The 9,440-nt window shown below is 28.5% G+C and overlaps 1 long non-coding RNA gene across 3 annotated transcripts; it reads right to left on the bottom strand.

Annotated features, from left to right (window-relative positions):
* Positions 1 to 2,366: 2,366 nt before the first annotated feature.
* On the bottom strand, positions 2,367 to 5,989 carry LOC131601453 (uncharacterized). Of its 3 annotated transcripts, XR_009283667.1 has the most exons (6): positions 5,698 to 5,989; positions 4,840 to 4,924; positions 3,569 to 4,537; positions 3,293 to 3,464; positions 2,701 to 3,166; positions 2,367 to 2,613 (listed from the first exon to the last, which is right to left on the bottom strand). It is a non-coding gene; the product is annotated as an uncharacterized LOC131601453 (long non-coding RNA). The 3 variants fall into 3 exon arrangements; XR_009283665.1 differs by having other exon boundaries at positions 3,293 to 4,537; XR_009283666.1 differs by having other exon boundaries at positions 3,293 to 4,537; positions 4,844 to 4,924.
* Between the last annotated feature and the right edge of the window lie 3,451 nt (positions 5,990 to 9,440).

The raw sequence follows: 9,440 nt of genomic DNA, 5'->3' as shown, positions 1-9,440 counted from the left end.
CACTTTTTCGTTTATATTTGTATCAACAATATACTGTTTTTCCTTTAAAAAATATTTATATTAACAATAGACTTTTTTTCGATTATAAAAATATTTATATCAACAATACGTTTTTCCCGTGTTAATAAATATTTGTTCAATAATACACATTTTCCGTTTATAAAAATATTTATATCAACAATACACTTTTTCTCATTTATAAAAATAATTGTACCAATAGTAAACTGTTTCCCGTTTATATAAAATATTTATATCAATAATTTATTTTTTTACATTTATAAAAATATATGTTACAAAAAATATTAAAATTAATTTTTTTCAGTTTTTAAAACAAAAACAAAAACCACTTAGAAAAGAAATAAATTTTTATAAATTTTTATTTAAATTGCATAAATTTTAATTAATAACATTAATTAATTAAATTGTTGAGAGAAGATATATCCATAAATATGTTTGTTTCAGAAAATGGGTTTGGTTTGTTGAAGAAAGTGGGTTGAAAAAAAATCAAAAGCAATGATGAGAGATACCAGAGAATGGAGATATGGTAAGATTATGATAATGTACATCTCGAGAATATTAGTCACTATACATTAAATGCATTTCTGCATTCCAGAAATAATATAATAAAAAACTTGTTTCAATTAGGTTGCAAAAGCCTATATATTTCAAACTATGTCCGTATCAAAAATTATGGTAAGATTAAATGTTTCAAAATATGCTGAAAAACTTGAGGCTGTTTCAAACTATGTCCGGGTACAATTAAATGCATTTCAAGAAATCAAATGCATTTCAATATTTAGGCGGTTGTTCATAATTTGAAATATATACTTTTTCTATTTATTTTAATTATTATTTTTGTTGAAAAATAAAATATCTAAATAGTTATCAATTTTAAAGTTTAACGCGACAATAGTTATTATTTTATAGATAATGTTCTTAATTATTTGGTAGAAAGAAAGAAATAAATAAATGTAATACTAAATATAAAAACAATTTTTTATATGATCAACCGGAACGATTAATCGAGTAGGTCATTTGTAAGAAAGCCCAGTCTCAAGTCGTGCAAGTGTGCATGTGTAGGTACGGTTGATGGCGATGCGTGAAGTGCGATTGACTTATAGTAGAAAACGGCTAAGAACCTAATATTCTTTTATTTTGAAAAACGTTTAAAGCATGCAAGCAGTAATAAAATAAAGCGATAAAGGAAAGCGGTAAAAATTATTACAAGGCTTCGGGATGGGGGATTACAAATTTAAACGAATGGAGATGAAACTTAATACTAATTATTACAACCCAATTGAAAATTAAAGCGGAAAATAAAAGGATAATATGTACAGAAATTAAAATGAATTATAAATGTCCACAATAAAGTCCTCAAAGATGGTAGAACAATAATACCATCTTTTGTATATAAAAATATTTAGAACAATAATATATTTTTTCCCGTATACAAATATTATTTATATTTAGATATCATTTACAAATCCTTGATGGTATAGATTCAATGAAAATTTTCTAGCTAAGATCCCTAAAAGACGAACCAAACACAAATGAGTTTGTAGACAAAAGAAAAGGATATGATTTTACGAACATTTGGATCATAATATATTTGCTATGATATTTGTAATTAATATGTCATATGTTATATTTTTAAAAAAGAACATCAAATAAAAATTATTATTTATTAAGGAATATAGAGTAAAATATTTCAAAATATTTTTCTATATTTATAACTCATGTGAAACTTAATTAGTTACTCATTAATGTTTGCCTCCTAAACATATAGTTAATATTCAACTATAGAAGAAATTTGAAATAAAAAACATAGGAAAATTTTGTCTTTCGTTTTGTCTAGATCAATTGTCAAAATGTCAAATACGAAAGCTACTCTATTATGAGAACAGGATAGAAAGGCAGTACATGATCTCTGCAATAGTAAATTGTCAAAGAGTATTGAAAAAGTAAACATGTACTTTAATATTAAACAAATAAGTTATTCTCGAAAAAAATGTAATTGACATTAGTCATTAATTAAAATATGTAGTTTTACTAATAATTCCACAAGTCAAATCAACCCAATAAATGCTATGAACTCCCTCCACTTGTTATAGTTTTTTGCTGTAATAACAATTGTTTATATTATTTTAGTCATAGGTCGAATACAAATAATAAAATGAGTTTTTTAAAAAATATATTTGAGTATCAAGATGTACATGAGGACAGATAGTTGCAGATAACAGATGCGTAAAATGGATAACAGCACCCTGCTGTGTACAGAAAGAGAAAATCAGCTTTATGAATAATACTATACAATTCTACATATCTTCGAAAAAAGCAAAAATATTGACACATGACTTGAAACATCCAATATTACTCTTTCATGTTACTTAAAAAAAACACTAATTAAATCATTCCAAAACACACTGCAGTTAAAGACAAATGAGAAAAGTTGATAAATAACAGAAGCATGTAGAGCAAACTAATCTAATTCTACAGAATCTTCATTGTCTACCCTCCAATACTCTTGCAAGTAGGGTAGCCACTAATACATGCTTGTCAGCAATCTCCACTCTATGGTAAACCCTCCGATAAAAATCAAAGTTAATGCAATTCCTGCCAACAAATAAGAAAATGGGAATATTGGCTATCAAAAAAATGGGAACATACAAAATTGGGTAGAAGGTAGAAACTGAACATTACATTACACATAGATAGCATGTTAGATCCATCTCGAATGTCTGTTGTTGGCCTATTATCCGTTGCCATTGATTGACAATTTTGGACATGTAAGTAAACATTCCCTTATATGTCACATTATCCAATTCTTTCTCTAATTATTAGAACTCATAAAACAACTGTTTGCAGGCCAATTAGTGTATCAACCATTAATTAACATGCATAAGAATGAAACCCGAGGACCTTCATGTGAGAAAACAAAGAAGAAAGTCATAATTAAATGGTAGAAGAATTAAAAGGAACAACTCAATATTTTCAACCAACAGAGATCTCCCAGGAAATAATAATATTGGTACAAGTCGTAGACTTCATCTTATAATTCTGCAACGATAAAACTTATTAAGGATTGTAAACTTACAACGATGAGCTTTCCTGCATTTTCTGGTGTTTTCCCAAATTTTATAGCAGCTGCACCTGATTAAATTCCCATCTGTAGAAGATATTCATAAAATCATAGTATTTGCAGTTCAGTAATTGTAGAACCAAATAACAACATGAAAACTCACATCTATATCTATATGAATGACTAAATGTAAAATTATGTCTTGTTGGGTACCATATCAACACATCTAGATCTTCAAGAATCATAGAATCCAATCCACTTGATAATTGATTAAGATTGTTTGTGGACCATTTGAGGGTGACTGAACCTGTGAAGATGGACCAAAGAGCTATAAGGACAATTACTGTCAAGGCACATAACATGTAGTGTCTCTTGCCAGCAGGATCTAAGATAAAAGGAGTAAACATTCAACACAAATCAGAAAATGTTAATTAGGAAAACAAATCTAGGAGTGTACATTAGAAACTTGCATAATAGAAACATGCATACCTTCTTGACAATCAACACTTTTCGAAAACATGTAAGTCATTCAGCAAGACTCCTGCAATTTCTGTACTATGTACCTCAAAATCACATATCACCCTCTTGGGAGTAAAAACATACTATTCTACAAACTATAGTGTTGCTTCAAAATTTGAGTTCATGAAAAAAACAACTATATAAATTATTAAAAAAAATCACATATCACCCTCTCGAGATAATGCGATTCAAGGATGCTATCACAGGAAGACCAACGCCAACCTTTAAAAACATCACAGTCATATTCAGACCATTCAAATCATATTTTTCATTTTGCTATCAACAAAAGTTCAAGAAATTGGTTAAAAAACAATGATAGGAGAATTCTGCGTCAATATTTATGCTCCTTAGCAATGTCAACTGCGTCAAAAATTCTACTCCAATTAGTATCCAAAGTGAATCTAATCACATAACAATGTAAGGAACAAAACTTATCATCAAAAATTCAGTATTATCTCTTTGATCTATATATGTAACTATTAGGAAAAAAATGATACCCTGTGTCAACTATCTGATGGTTGGGCCTGTAATTGCATAAACGTTAGGCCTGATGGTTGGAACATGGAGAAACTTCGTTAAAGGGATTTAAGGCCACCATAATGCAACATTATTGAAAAACCAGACCTAGATCGATATGACAAAGTTAAAATCAAATTGAATAAGAAATTTAAAAAACCCTACTCACATCTTTCCTCGATATCTTTCTTATCTCCGAAATCGTCAAGAATGACAGTAAAAATCCAGAAAAACCAAAACGTTAAGATGGAAAATGCAGTAAAAAAAATTCAATGTTGCAAGAAAGAAAATGATAGAAAAACCACAGTTTATAAACCTGATGCAATCTTCATGTCAAGCATGAATTTACTGCTCCTTATCCAGCTTGAATTGTCGGTAAATGTCAGTCCCCCCCAATGTTCCAACACCTTCCTTCAACGCAACCTTAAATAAGCACATTTGAACAACAACGAAAATGAGAGTTCCACAAAGAATGACATTAGTAGGAACAATAGCTAACATTGATGATTCTTCCATGCAAATCAGCTACATAAAGCAAAACAATGTTGAGAGTATATAAAACAAAATGACATGTATATTATAAATAACTTCATTTTTTGGTTAAATATTGTCCTAAGTATCCCTAAATGTATCAAAATTTATATTTAGAGAGGAAAACAAACATTTTATATTGGAATTTTTCTCCTTGGGATATTTCCCAGTTCCTATTATGGTTCCACCCATACCTACCACAGACACAAATGCGTCAACTTTCCCAGCTTTCCCATCTATGCCTTTCCATGTCTCTGGACTGGTACTTTAATACTGTAACTGCAAACATAAAAATAAATATTTCTCAAAAAGTCAAGAATCCATTGTGGAAGTTACAGAACAAATGATGCATAAAATTAAAAGGCAAGATTCAAAAAACACGATTCTTCATCAAAACCCATAAAATTGAAAGGCAAAAATTGAACCCATAAAATCAAAAAGCATAAAATTAAACCTAAACACACCATAGAAGCATTAATAGATGCATTTTGTTCATCCAATTTCTCACTGCAAGCTTGATATTACCCTAAATATAAAAACAATTTTTTATTTTTATTCATTGCTACTTGATTCTGTAGTTCTTACATTTTTCTTACCTTCCATCTTTTTTATTTTCAAAGCAAGATTACCTGAAAATAAAAACAAAACATTTTATTTATGTGTGTATACTTAACACAAATTTATTTAAATAAACCTAATGTTCATGTGTTGTGTTTAAAACACAAATTTCTTTAGAAAATCCTTAGGATGGTAGAGTAAAAAAGAGATTTATGAAAAAGAAGTAGAATGGATATTTAATACAAATGACAGAAATCAAACAAAAGGATTTTCTTCCGATTTGATTCTCCATATTGACATCACTTTTCTCCAAATATAATTTTCTCCAGATCTGTCAAATTTTTTTCTTAGGATTTTGATTCACACATTTATGTAAAATACTAAACCAACCAAAAAGAATAGAACACAACAAATTCAATGACTTGTCAAAGAAAAATATCACCAAGATAAACATATAAAAGAAATATATAGTGATTAAGTAGAACAAAACATACCTAATGAAAGCATCATATCAAGGGGAAAGACAAATTTATAACCTGCAATAGAATAAGCAAAAAAAAAAGTTAAAAATGGTCAAATAAGATATTGGTTAAAAATGAAAGTTGAAGAAGAAAATAAATAAATTTATAAAAACCCTAATCTGAAATGTATTCCCAAATTTATTTGAAGACAACAAATTAAAATATGGATAGAAGAAGGATGAGTGAAATAAATGAGAAAGAAAGAGAATAAGAAGAAGAAAATGAATGAAGGTGAGAATGAGAAAGAGAAGGAAATCGAGAAAAAGAAAAAAAAAGGGGAAAGAAAAAGAACATGAAGCAACAAAAGTATGCATTGGGAAGATATATTTTGTAGCAGCAGAACTTTATGTCATGTAGCAGTAGCAGTAGCAGCATCTAAAAAGCTTTTGCATATAGAAAGGTTTGGTTGAAATGAAACTTTGTTACAATATTATAATATTTAAAAAAACATTTGCAGCTAGTTTTGTTTCAAACCAGCATTCTAATGTAACCAAAAGCAACTAATTATCTGACATTTAGTTGATTTAGACTCAATTTGCCCTTAATTATGTGTAGTGGCAGATAATTAAGAAGGGGTAATAATGTATTAACCAGAACAATTTCTTTTCTTATATTATAGATAATAACTATATTTTTTTAATATTTGTGAAATTAGAAAAATGACTTTACAATATTCACATGTTAATTAAAAGGCAGCTATTACAAGGTATAGTTGGATCCATATAGAGTAACAGCAATGGTTTGTTAACAGCCGGCGGTACAGCCACCTAACTACCAACATTGTAGGCGGCAACGTCTATGGCAGCCAAAATAGTGCCGAGCTAGCAATAGTAATGATACTACCATTTTATTTTACTCAATGAAAGAATATTAGTTAAGTATGCGACAATTTACATGGTAGTATGGTACACTACTACACCAACTTCACTAAAAACGACGGATCTTCGTCTGCCGCCGCCACTAGTCCTTTGCAAGAATGCATTTCAATAATGTTCACGTTGCCGATTTAAATATGGGTCATGCTATCACACAGGTTAAAGATATTATAATTAAAAAAAAATTAAATATATTTAAATATATTTAAATATAATAAAATCATATTTAAAGTTTTAACACATTGAATGCACGTGTTCTAAAAAAATATTTCTATAAAGGGGACAACTTTTCTACCCACCACAAAAAGATTGGTAGTGTACATTCCATCAATCAGATGACACAATTTAATTTTTATGTATTTAATTATTTATTATATAGAATAATTTTTTTAAGTTTTCAATGTATTTTACACTAAAGGTAACTTTACCCAACTTTTTGAGTTGGGTAAATAAGAATTTACCTTCTATAAATATCTTATTAATTTGTGTTCTTAGGGCACACGTTAGTTTTTCCCTTTAAATATTCATAAAGTTTAAATAGTTTTTTGATCCATGTAATTTAGTCCGTTTTTGTGTTTAATTTTTAAATATTTTTTATAGGTCTGAGTCTTTATATCTCACATTCTTGTTGATTTTGGTCTGTTAAAAAAAATTAACTTGAAATGTTGCTGACGTGACAACTTTTTTTTATTTTATCTTAAAATGTAAAAATGGTCCCAAGAAGGGACAATTCTCCATCCACTATGTCAACCATTGAATTTGTTAACATTGCAAAACAAATATATATTACATTAGTGTGCCAGGAATAAATTAAATTCATCTCCATCTTAATTTTTTCTCACCTTCAAATCTCCAACCTCTATTTTATCATGCACAAGATCACATTTATTTTTCTCAATCATTTACACCATCATTCTCAATTTCATGTTTACTTTAATCTTCATATTCTCTCTTCAATACCATTGCATTCTTTTTCTTCTCATTTAGTGTATAAAACCTAGTTTGAGTTACTGAAGCCAAATGATGAGATCAATAATTCTTTTCATCTATTCTGTCAAAAAATTATACTCAGAATAAAATGAAGTAAGAGAAGCCCAGAATAAGGGTCTAAAGCAAAAAAAAAAAATGCAGGAACATAAACCTAGAATTATGGACTAAAACCATAAAGAAAAAAGAGATTTTGGGACTAAAATAAAAAATACGTCAACTTACAAAAATGAAAAGACTATATAAGACATAAATTCGGAGTGTACGAAGGTTGTGGATGAAGATATGAACACATTTATTTAGTTTTATTTCCTAATTATAGAGATGAACATTGGGATGAAAATATCAAAACTATCAATGAATGATTAAATAATTTATTTAATCTTAATAATTTAAATATTAAATATTAAATAACTTATTAAATATTAATAGTTTATGAAATATTTTATATTTCAACTATTTTACTAAATAGTAATAAAATATTAACATTATAAATTAATAGAATAATTATTAAATTAATAAATTATTTTATTAATTAAAAAAATATTTAGTGATATAAAAAAATAAACTATTTAATAAAGTATTTTTGTAATATTACAGCTTTTAAGTAATATATATTATTATTATAGTTATTTAAACAAGATGATGGATTCGCCTGAAAGAAAGAGAGTTGTTTGTTATTGCAAAGATTATGGGTGCAACCCTCTAGAGATATTAAAAGAAATGGAAAATAATAAAAAAAAAAAAAACTACGACTCGAGCCTAAAAAAAATATTTAGGGACTAAACGCAAAAATTCGCTAACTTACAGGGATCAGAAGACTATTTAAGCCTATTCATAAATTTAATTTTACTTTTCTCATGACCATTCTTTTTGCCACATATTACCCCTAGAATTCGCATGTGCATATTCGAACTCACATTTTTTCTAAAAAAAATGTGACTTCGCATATACATGTCCGAAGTTTTTTTTTAAAAAAAAAAAAAAAAAGATTAATTCGGACATGCATATCTGAAGTTATTAAACTTATATTCCAGCGCTAACAAACCCTCCCCCTCACTCTTCATTTGCATGTTCAAAGACACCCAAAAGACTAAACTCATTTTTTTCTCAAAAATCGTATTTTTACTCATTTAAAGTCATACTTCACTGAGATTGAAGTATCAAAAGCTCCTTTGAAGAATCTCCAACTCATGAAGAGCTCTTGAAGAATCAGCAAGCCGAGAATGATCATGCCACTGATGTCCTACCGATATGTCAGCGGATACACTTGATTGGGCAGGAGGCATTAGACAGAGTGATTATTCAGGGGAAGTGCAGAGGCGGTTGTCATAGTTGAGAGGATAATCGAGGAGGCGTCCAATGTCGCGGACTATAGGAGGCATAGGAGGTCGCGGGGGTTAGGATTAGGCATACTTAGTAGCAGCAACCTATGTTTTATATTTTATGTTGTAATATTTATACATTTAGCACTTTCAAAACAACTGTTGTGCTGTATTTTGGCATTTTGAAATATTTTACGTAATTGTTATTTTTAATTCATTTTATCGGATAAATGATATCAAGTTTAGTTAGTCTGTTTCTCCGTTTTTATCAATGTAATGATAAAAAAAAATTACAAAAATGATAGATTCAGAGCAAAATCCGCATGTGCATATCCGACATATTTGTTTTAGGTGGTTTCGGATATGAATATACAAAAAAAACCTCTGATATTTTGATTCCAACGTTTAAATAATAAAACGTTGAAAAAAAATATCATTTCGGATGTGCGTATCCGAAACATCTTGAAAATGTGAAAAAAGATGCATTCAGATATACATGTGAAGGGTATTTTCGGGTTTTCTGAGGTGT

Source organism: Vicia villosa, linkage group LG1, assembly GCF_029867415.1.
Source record: "Vicia villosa cultivar HV-30 ecotype Madison, WI linkage group LG1, Vvil1.0, whole genome shotgun sequence".
Classification (NCBI taxonomy): Eukaryota; Viridiplantae; Streptophyta; class Magnoliopsida; order Fabales; family Fabaceae; genus Vicia; species Vicia villosa.
Note: the sequence above shows the minus strand (reverse complement) of the source record. Positions and strands in the feature narration are given on the sequence as shown.